This window comes from Dipodomys merriami, unplaced genomic scaffold (genome assembly GCF_024711535.1).
Source record: "Dipodomys merriami isolate MVZ:Mamm:240054 unplaced genomic scaffold, mDipMer1.0.p SCAF_1069, whole genome shotgun sequence".
Lineage (NCBI taxonomy): Eukaryota > Metazoa > Chordata > Mammalia > Rodentia > Heteromyidae > Dipodomys > Dipodomys merriami.
The window spans coordinates 154,992-165,000 of record NW_027202348.1 but is presented as its reverse complement, the minus strand read 5'-3'; the positions used below and the strand labels follow the sequence as shown (position 1 = coordinate 165,000).

General features: G+C 41.9%; 1 protein-coding gene across 4 annotated transcripts in view; it reads left to right on the top strand.

The window, feature by feature from the left end:
* The window catches only part of LOC138814832 (endogenous retrovirus group K member 18 Env polyprotein-like), a 262,321-nt gene that overhangs the window by 105,680 nt on the left and 146,632 nt on the right, over positions 1-10,009 (top strand). The window lies entirely within an intron of this gene.

Sequence of the window (10,009 nt, the reverse complement as noted above, 5' to 3'; positions counted from 1 at the left end):
CTTTACATGGCTCAAATACAGCAAAACTCTTTTTTTTGGGGGGGGGGGGTCTGGTCATGGGGCCTGAACTCTGGGCCTGGGTGCTGTCCCTCAGCTCTTCAGCTCAAGGCTAGCACTCTACCACTTGAGCCACAGTGCCACTTCCGGCTTTTTCTTTTTGCTTAAGTGGTGCTAGGGAATCGAACCCAGGGCTTCATGCATGCAAGGCAAGCACTCTAACAGTGAGCCACTTTCCCAGTCCCGCAAAACTCTTTATTACACCCCTCCCCTTTCCCTCACTTCCTTTCTCAGGGCTACTTTCCTATCATGTGTCATTTTAGGTCACATATCACTCAAACACAACAAAGCTCTGCTCTCTCTTTTTTCTCCATCCCTCCTTCCCCACACTCCTTCTCCTTTCTCCAATCCCTCTCTCCATTTCTTTTCTTTTCTTTTTTGCTGGTACTAAGATTTGAACTCAGGGCCGGGTGCTATCTCTTAGCATTTTTTACTCAAGGCTAGTACTGTGTCACTTGAACCACTTCCAGCTCTTTCCTGGTTGATTGGAGATAGGAACATTATAGATTTCCCTGCTGTAGCTGGCTTTGAACCATGATCCTTAGATCTCAGCCTCCTGTTTAGCTAGGATGACAGGAATGAGATGGCTATTTTTTGAAGAACCTCAGTGCAGTTTCATTAGTACAATTTGATTAATATCCATCTTTTCACCATAGTGTGGGGTTCATAAGGGATCTTTTTAAACTACTGTGTCATCAGTGTCCTTGACATTGTACTAACACCTGCTTTACTTATATCTTTAAATAAAATAACATTTGACTTAAAAAAAGCAACATATGTTCTTGAATTTGATTTTCACTACAACAGTTTCTCATTTGCAATCATGCTTAAACATGTTTCTTGAAATTAGGGAATACAGGGTTTTGCAATTGCATGTATGAAATTCACTCCAAAATGGTAACAACTCCTCTCATTGCCATGAGTATTTGAGTAAAGATTCCTTCAACTCACTCACAGAGCTAACCAGGTTCACTGGTTCCCATTAATGGACAGGTAGACTTAGGAAAACATTCCCAATTGAGGAACATGTGTTTCTATAGCTGTCAGATGGAAGTCAGTTTGGAGACCCCATTTAAGGAAACATGGTGGACAGAGAAATCACAATAGCCAGGAGAAAATGACCAGGTGCACCAAGAGCAAGAAATGGACTAAGTGGAAGATGCTCCCAAGATATTCCCCATGCATGCAACTTTCCAACCATGGTCTGTAATAGAGACAACCCATCAACAGGGTCCATGAAAAGGGAGACAGCCAATCAGCAAAATCCCCACTCCACCATACTGGCTCAGTAGCTAGAGCAACAGAACAGAACAGAACAGCAGCAGCAGCAGCAGCAGAGTACTAGCAAAAGCAGCTCTTTTGATTTGTTGTCCATTAGTTTTTGGTATACATTTTTTTTAGTGGTATCCTGATGTGGACGCTCAGTTCTCCCATTGTCCTATCTGAGTACATGCTTTTCCCAACCTGGGACTCCAAAAAGAAACAGAAAATGCCACATGTCTGTCTCTGTTGGACGTTGGGCATAGGCATCAGGGAAAGGCCATAAGCTCGTTTGCTTTGAAAAATTTGGGTGGTGGTTTCTAATTGAATTCCATCCTATCAGGAACGAGATCTTCATCTCTTCTCAGGGTGCCCTTGACTAGCAATTCCCTCTGCTAACATTGCAGTCGGCTACAGTTCTTTCAAACCCAGGGCCCAGAGGAGTCTGGGATGTGAAAGTATTATCATGTAGATTAATTTCTCATGGCAGTTGTGTTATTGGATTTCTCTCTTTGTCAACTCACTTTCAATGGCTGTAACTACTGAGGTCTCCACCTCAAAGTAGAAATGATGTTTGTAGAGAAGGATTGCATCCATTCTATCTACCCTCAGAGCTCCTGCAAAGACCCTTTCTCTTCAGCAGAATGGAAGTGCATTTGTAAAGGTGTAAGCATTTACATTCCCAGGACCTTTAAAGAGTATTAACTTCCTCCAGGTCTCTGAATGAAGCAATTACTTGCCTAGAGATAGAACCATAGTGATACATATGAGACTAGGTTTCCTTCCCTTCTTCTCTTCCTCTAACCCCCTCTTCTTTCCTCCCTCCCTTTTTCTTTTTCCTTCTTCCTTCCTCCCTCTTCTTTACTTCCTCCCTCTTCTTTACTTCCTTCCTTCCTCCCTGTCCCTCCTTCCTTTTCTTTTTATTCTAGTACAGGGACTGAACTCCAAGATCTGGCTGTCCTTTAGTTTTATTTTCCCCAAGGCTAGCATTTTACCACTTGAGTAAACTCTACTTTTAGCTTTTTGCTCATTAGTTGAAGATAAGAATCCCATAGATTTTTCTATCTGGGCTGGCTTCAAACCAGTATACTTAGACCTCAGCTTCCTGAGTAGGTAGGATTACAGGTAGGAGCCACTGCCTTTCTGTTCACATCAAATATGCATGGAACTGTTTCCAATCAAGGCCTCTGAAGAGAGAATTGGGAGAATAAATCTTGGGGCATGCAGTGTGGCTATCCGATGAATGATTCTGAACTACAGAGTAGAGACTAGTTTGTGTGTAATCAATATGGATTTGGTTCCCCATCTTTAAGTGCAAGAAATAGCCAAGCAGTTCATTGCTCTATATCCAACTAAATGCAGTTCTGAGTCAATTTTCTAGTTGCCAAGTGTTGGAGTTTCCCTCCCTTTCTTTCCCAGGGAGCAGGGTATCCTATGTAACTCTGGACACGTGGGAAATAATGTCCACAAAGTGCCGCTGGTGATGGGGCTCCCCCTTCATGCTTTAGAGTCCATCAGAAGAAGGCCATGGTGTCTCTGTGGACTGAGTACAGGTCTGGCCACCCCTGGGGAAAGTCATGAAATCACTCACAGGAGAACAGGCTCTTTTTCTGAGCACACCTTATGCTATTGTTCTCAATTTTGATGGCTGATTTGGGCATACAGTGACAAACAGATGACAAAAAACACTCAAGAGTTAGATACAAGCTGGGCACTGGTGACTCACACCTGTAAATGTAGCTACTCAAGAGGCTGAGATCTGGGAACTGTGGTTCAAAGCCAGACTGGACAGGAAAGTCTGTGAGATTTATATCATCTCGAATTAACAATCAGAAAAACTGAATCAAAGAGGTAGAGTGGGGGCTGGGAAGGTGGCTCAGTGGTAGAGCACTTGCCTTGCATGCATGAGGCCCTGGGTTCAATTCCTCAGCACCACATAAGCAAAAAGAAAAAAAGCCAGAAGTGGTGTTGTGGTTCAAGTGGTAGAGTGCTAGCCTTGAGCTGAAGAGCTGAGGGACAGCGCCCAGGCCCAGTGTTCAGGCCGCATGACCCGACCAAAAAAACCCAAAAGAGGTAGAGTGCTACCCTTGAGCAAAAAAGCTCAAGGGACAGCACCCATGACTGACAACAACAACAACCATAACCAAAAGAGAACTTGTTAGGGGAACCTTCTTGAAAAGCCTAGAGGTGAGACAGGCCATTTTTTTAGTTGCATACATGTCATACTGTTTAGCCCCAGGAAAGTTTTGCTATAGAGAATGCTCACCCCTGATTGTTATCCTATATGGTTAGCTTGTGGTGAGCTTTGTCCCCACCCACAACATGGTTTTTGCCTTTAAAAGCTTTGTGCAAGCTCTGTTCTGGGCTGCAGGTGTTTGGGACAGGAATCTACCGGTAGTCACCGACATTTTACTAAAGACTCCCAGCCAAGTGCTGATGGCTCACACCTATAATCCTAGCTACTAAGGAGACTGAGATCTGAGGATCACAGTTCAAAGCTAGCCCAGGCAGGAAATTCCGTGACACTGTCACTGTGGCTCAAGTGGTAGAGCACTCATCTTAAGTTGAAGAGCTGAGGGACAGTGCTCAGGTCCAGAGTTCAAGCCCCACAACTGACCAAAAGAAAAAAAAAAGATTCCCAATTTGACCTCTCAAGATGTGGCTTCTCTGTATCTTGCAAACTATTCCCATATAATAGAATCCAGTGACCTCCATCTCTTCCTTGTCTCCCCTCCCCCATTCACTCTCACCCATTTGTCCTCTAGGAAATTTAACTGGTCATGCATGCCACTACAGCCATCTCCACAAACAAAACATGCAAAAGAAAATTCAAAATAATCTTCCATTCAGAAACCTGACATTTGACATATGTGGTTGTCCCTCAGGTATATCATTCAAGGTACAGCCTGATGGTAGAAGGAATTGCTGGTGTACTACTGCATAGGAGACCCTAGGTCCAATTTCCAGCTATTCCACACACCAGCTCCAGCCTCTTGTCCCTATAAACCAAATAAAGACACACAGTGAAGATGAGAGAAAGGACATTTATTACCTTGTAAACAGGGGGGAAGACAGCACTTCAGCCCTTCTTCAGAAATATAGACAGGATCAGTAGCTTTGAATACATAACTGGGGGGAGGGAGTATAAGAAGTACAGTCTTCAAGCTATATTCTGGTACCTCATATCTGTAATACTGGCTATTCAGGAAGCTGAGATCTGAAGATCAAGGGTTGAGACCAGCCCTGGCAGGAAAATCTGTGAGACTTTTATGTACAATTACCCACCCCCAAACCAGGAGTTGACCTGTGGTTCAAAGTACTAGAATGCTAATCTTGAGGAAGGGACAATGCCCCGGCCCTGAGTTCAAGTCCTAGGACAAAAAAAAGAGTTACAATCTTTGGTCAAAATTTGGTTTCTTTCTCCATACAACTTTGCATAACCTTTGAAATAAAAAGCTATTTTAATTAAGTCCTATTTCCTTGTATTAGTTACATCCTGTTACAAGTTCCTGCTTTGGCCAGCTTTTATGGCCTTTAAAATTTTCCTTTTTAGTTACATTAACTACTTAAGCCACATTGCTAAAGTTTTTTCCTCTTTTTAAAAAATTTTCTTTTCAAAGAATAATCTTTAAGTAGTTATGCATAGGAGCTTTCATTTAATAAGTAAATACAATACGTTTTGATCAGCGTTACTTCTTGAGACAAGGAGAGGGAGACCCCAACACTTGGCAACTAGAAAATTGAGACTCAGAACTGAATTCAGTTGGTTGCAAAGACATGAACTGCCTGGCTGGTTCTTACACTTAAAGATGGGAAACCAAATCCAAATTGATTACATATAAATCTGTCTCCGTTCTGTAATTTAGAATCATTCATCTGATAGCCACCCTGCAAACCTCAGATTTCTTCTCCCAATCTCTCCCTTCAGTGTACTTGACTTGAAACAGTTGCATGAATATTTGATGTGAACAGAAAGGCAGTGGCTCCCACCTGTAATCATAGCTACTTAGGAGGCTGAGCTCTGATTGTTGTAACCCAATCAGTAACAAAACAAAAGATGCCACAATTAATAAGCCAAATTATAGGAGTCTTTATTGTCACCTCGGCAGACCAACAGATGCACAGGAGTATAGACGTCTGAAATTGTGCTGTCCTGAGACAGCTCAGAGTTAAGTCTTTCAAAGAGATAAAACACATGTTTTTTGACAAGCAATGCATAAGACTTTTTTTTGTTTTATTTTACAAAGCATATACAGACACAAAACTTAGCATTATCAATAAATTTAGACTTACTTCCCAAATATGGGGTGGCTGGAATACTTTCAGGGAAGGGAAGGAGGAAAGGAGAGAAGAAGAACAGAAGAAGAATAGAAGAAGAAGAAGAAGAAGAAGAAGAAGAAGAAGAAGAAGAAGAAGAAGAAGAAGAAGAAGAAGAAGAAGAAGAAGAAGAAGAAGAAGAAGAAGAAAAAGAAGAAGAAGAAGAAGAAGAGGAGGAGGAGGAGGAGGAGGAGGAGGAAGAGCAGGAGGAAGAGGAAGAGGAGGAGGAGGAGGAGGAAGAGGAGGAGGAGGAAGAAGAAGGAGGAGGAGGAGGAAGAGGAGTAGGAGGAGGAAGAAGGAGGAGGAGGAAGAAGGAGAGAAGGAGGAGGAGGGAATGGAGGAGGAGGGAATGGAGGAATAGGTAGAGGAGGAGGAGGTAGAGGAGGAGGAGGGAGGAGGTTCTATCTCTGACCTGGCCAAGCAATTGCCCCATTCAGAGACCTGGAGAAACTGCCCTTTTAAGGTCCTGGGAATGTAAAAGCTTACACCTTTACAAATGCATTTCCATTCTGAACACAGAGAAGGTCTGTGCAGAGGTGCTGAGGGAAGACGGAATGGATTCAATCCCTTCTCCACAAACATTTCTACTTCTGAAGTTCACAGGAGACCTTGGGCGTTACAGACATTTAAAGTGAACTGGCCAGAGAGAGAAATCCGATAGCACAACTGCCTTGAGAAATTAATCTAAATGTTAATACTTCCACATCCCAGAGAAAGAATGCACAGATCAACACCCCTCTCCTAGTCATGGGTGCCTAGACACCTTGAGCTCTTCCTCTTCCCCAGTACCTCCCATGCCACTTCCTTTGTGGTCAGGGAGTGGTTACAATTCTAGGCCAGTTCTAATGGAAATTGAGGTATGTGTGTAGTGGAACCCCTTGTGCCTTTAGCTTGACCTTTGGGCAATAAAGTCCTACTAGGGCCTCATGCACACAGGTCGCATCTCACTCATATACTTACATTATGGGATAACAATCTTACACATGCACAGATTCTCCTCTAAAAAAAAAAATCTTCCCAGTCATAATCCCCTCCTCTGCTATAGTTACTAAGAATTCCTCCCACACTCCCTGGGTGGTAGAAAGCAGAAAGTCCTCCTTGGGTTTCCTACTCTGATTCAGGAACAGATAGTTCCCCTATGGTCCTTTTTCAAATTGGAAAAAGAAAACATTTTATCTATTTAAATTTGAATTGTAACTACATGTTAGTTCCCACAGTCAAACACCATTTATGAGAGTTATTTCACTAAGCTGGAATTTCACCTCAGCCAATTCAAGCACTCTTCTGTCTCAGGAGTGAAGGCAATTATAACCACCATAACAAAAGATCATTTTTTAAACAGTCAACATCACCATTCTAATTATTCAGTCAACAATAACAAAAGGAACACTTTCACAGTGGGCTTTTATAGCCAGGATATTATTAAATGTGAATCCCAAAAGGGCAAATTCATAGAAGGAGGAACATATGTTGTATTAAAACAACAGTAATTTGTTGACATATTCTGCACACAAATGATGTATATTATGCAAACTAATTTGGCTTTGCTGTTAGCAAAAGATTTTTGTAAAATGGGGGAATATTTGTTTTTTCCATAATAGAGTTTGAACTCAGGGCTTTGTATTTCCTAGACTGGCATGATACTACCCAACCTGCCTGCCCAGATTTCTGACTGGCTGCTGTGAAGCATTGGGTCTCACTTTCCACCCTGGCATGATCCATAGACAGATATGCCTACTTTTAGCTATCATCAGCTGTGTGCCACCACATCCAGCTTCTGCCTAAGTTGTCCTCCAATCACAATCCTCCCATACTCAGCCTCCCACATAGGGAACATTTTCTGCCCCATAGATATTAAAATATTTAAAGACGTAATTTATTTCTTGCATTTCCTAAAAGTGATTACAGGCATATTAGATGTTAATTTCTGTAACATTATACTTCAAGTCTTCTAGAAAATCTCCTTTGCTTAGCAAAAATAAAAATAAAAATAAATCCTTTCTTGTTATCCAAGCCTAGTTTGTCCAATATGGTAGCCAATAGTCACAAGCACCTGGGGACATTTAACATGTGACTGAATTTTATTTTATTTTCTGTTGATTTACCTTAAAACTTTTAAACAAGGGCTGGGAAGGTGGCTCAGTGGTAGAGCGCTTGCCTTGCATGCTTGAGGCCCTGGGTTCGATTCCTCAGCACCACATAAGCAAAAAGAAAAAAAGCCGGAAGTGGCGCTATGGCTCAAGTGGTAGAGCGCTAACCTTGAGCTGAAGAGCTGAGGGACAGCACCTAGGCCCAGAGTGCAGGCCACTGGACCCCCCCAAAAAAAGTTTTAAACAAGCCAGGAGCTACTTTCTCATGCCTATCAGTAGTCCTAGCTACCCAGAAGGATTATATCTGAGGATTGTGGTTCACAACCAGTCTGAACAGGAAAGTCCATACAACTCTTATCCCCAATTAACCAGAAAACCAGAAGTACAGCTGTGTGTCAAAAGTGGTAGAACATTAGCCTTGAGTGAAAGAGCTAAGAAACAGTACCTAGGCCCTGTGTTGAAGTCCAACTAAAATAGAACCAATCTAAAGATTTTTATTGAACTTAGCTATGGTTTTAATAGTACATTATTTCTTTTAAACTGTTGAAGATTTAGCACCTAAATTAGGCTGCTGAAAATCCATTATCCATACTGCAGGTTTAATGTAAAAATAATGAAAAGCATCTTAATGTACTGGTAATTTGTAGAAATAGTAACACTTGCAATCAGTTGAGTTGAAGAAAATAGACTACTGAAATTATTATTCTATGTACCTTTTCAAATTTACAAAAAGTTGCTAGAAGGTTTAGATAAAATCTAATGAGACATGGTATCTCTAAGCCACTATTTCTGTTTAGTTCAGCTCATTTTACAACCTAGGAATACCAACTGAGTGATGTTCTAATCTTTATAATAAAGATTCTAACAAATTTACCCTTCCCACAGACAGTATTTAAACAAGGAGCCAAATAGAGGATAAAAGATTTTAATTTTTGTTCCCATACCTGGGCTTGAACCTGGGCACTGTCTCTTAATTTTTTCACTTTTTTCACTCAAGGTTGGTCCTCTACCACAGCTCCATTTCCAGCTTTTTGGTGGTCAACTGGAGAGAAAAGTCTCATAAACTTTCCTGCCTGGGTTGGCTTTGAATTAAGATCCTTCTCAGCCTTCTGAGTAGCTGGGATTATAGGTGTGAGCCACCAGCATTCAGCCACAAAGGACTTATGAAGACCTTAGAAATGGCCAAAATGATATTTTTTAAAGAGAGAAGTAGTTGGACTATGGGAGAAGGAACTTTTCTGGATTTAATCCTACCCAAGGCATCACTTAATCTGCAGGACTCTGACTGGACATAATTCAGAGAGTCCCAAGCAGGAGACCTGAAAGGATAAGGCTGGAGTAGGGGGGTGGGGACCAAGGGGTTGGGGGGGGGGGTTGGGGGAAGAGCCTGCCTGAGCTGCAAGAAGGTGACAGAAGCTGCTGGAACATAACATACAGGAAGCTGCAGGAAAGGGAGGCCTTCCCTCTGCATGTGAATGTCACACAGTGGGAAGCCCCAGGGTTCACAGACTAAAACATCTGTGAAGCTGAAGACACTAAGCAGAGATCTTACTGTCTATGCACTAGAAGAGACAGTTATATACTAATAAAGCTGAAGACAAAAATCTTGAGCTGGCTTCAATGTATATGTGTGGTATTTGTTGTTGATCTGGGTGCTATCCCTGAGCTTCTACTAGCTAGCTCTCTACTACTTTGAGTCACACCTCACCACTTCTGAAAACATTGAACACTGTTTTGTGTGTGTGCCAATCCTATGGCTAGAACTCAGGGCCTGGGTGCTGTCCTTAAGCTGTCTTACTCAAGGTTAATGATCTACCACTTGAACCACAGTAAAAGCAAAGTCATTTCTGGCTTTTCTGACGGCTAATTGGAGATGAGTCTCATGGACTTTCCTGCCCTGGCTAGCTTTGAATTATGATCCTCAGATCTCAGCCTCTTGAGTAGCTAGGATTACAGGTGTGAGCCACTGATGTCCAGCCTAAACTAAAAAACAAAAACAAGCAAAACACCACATACTCATTCTATTTTAGAATTAGATATTGATGATAGAAAGGTAGAAAAATTCAAGATCTGTGTCATTGTAAGGAGTTCATGTTAATGAACTGACTCTCACTTGGTTTGGAACAAAGAAAACATCCCTGCCCAGTCAGGATGAGAGAATGATGACCATGGAACATGTAATATGGAAGAGGAACATAAGCCAGCCTTTATCATGAAAGATCACACTTAGACATTGATGGAAGCCGAATTCATATTACACAATCTCAATCTTAATCATGCTTGCC